We start from the raw sequence: 902 nt of genomic DNA, 5'->3' as shown, positions 1-902 counted from the left end.
TTATTTATGAACATGTGTGTATATAAATAGAGAGCACGCGTGCACGTGTATGTAAATGTATGTGCGTAACAATGCATCTATATATGCGCGAAAATGTGTATGTGTGTATGTCTATAAAAGCATGCACGTCAAAGCGTATGTAAAAATAAAATTAAAGAGTAATTGGCGCCAACAGAATTTGAACTGATGTCTGCGAATATAATGGTGTGACAGACTTCCATCTTCTATATACACTTCTTCCATGCGGATAGTATGAATGTGTGTGTGTGCACAGGTGAAAAAGAAAATGTGAAAACAGTCAATGGTAGCGATGGGATTCGAACCCACGCCTCCGAAGAGACTGGTGCCTAAAACCAGCGCCTTAGACCACTCGGCCACGCTACCATGTGGTGAGTTTGCGGTAATGTTTCATTATCTAAGGACATATCTGAATATGTGTGGCGTGTGTGTGTAAATGCGTGTGTGTGAAAATGCATGTATGAAAATGTGTATGTGTCTATGTCTATAAAAGCATGCATGTCGAAGCGTTTGTAAAAGTAAAACGGAAGAGTAATTGGCGCCAATTGACGTCTCTGAAGAGAATGGTGTGGCAAATTTCCGTTTTCTATACACCTTTCGTCTTTGCTCTTTCTATCCGCATGCGGATAGTATGAATGTGTGTGCGCGCATGTGACAAAAAAAAAATGCAATTGGCAGCGATGGGATTCGCATCCACGATCCCGAAGAGACGAGTGCCTTAGACCACTCGGTCACGCTACCAACCAGCCAGCCAGCCAGCTAACCAACCGACCCATTTCTAGATTTTTATGTTATATGCATTTTCTTCTTTCCTGCTCTGTGCATATATATCTGTGTCGTCGAGCATATTTTCTCGTATCTGCAAGTTTGTGCTTGGCATGTGT

At 41.9% G+C, this 902-nt stretch overlaps 1 non-coding gene across 1 annotated transcript; it reads right to left on the bottom strand.

Annotated features, from left to right (window-relative positions):
* Nucleotides 1-302: 302 nt before the first annotated feature.
* Trnal-uag lies at nt 303-384 on the bottom strand. The gene has a single exon. It is a non-coding gene; the product is annotated as a tRNA-Leu (tRNA).
* Between the last annotated feature and the right edge of the window lie 518 nt (nt 385-902).

This window comes from Octopus sinensis, unplaced genomic scaffold, assembly GCF_006345805.1.
Source record: "Octopus sinensis unplaced genomic scaffold, ASM634580v1 Contig15111, whole genome shotgun sequence".
NCBI lineage: Eukaryota > Metazoa > Mollusca > Cephalopoda > Octopoda > Octopodidae > Octopus > Octopus sinensis.
The sequence above is the reverse complement of the archived record's forward strand: the minus strand, read 5'-3'. Positions and strand labels throughout refer to the sequence as shown.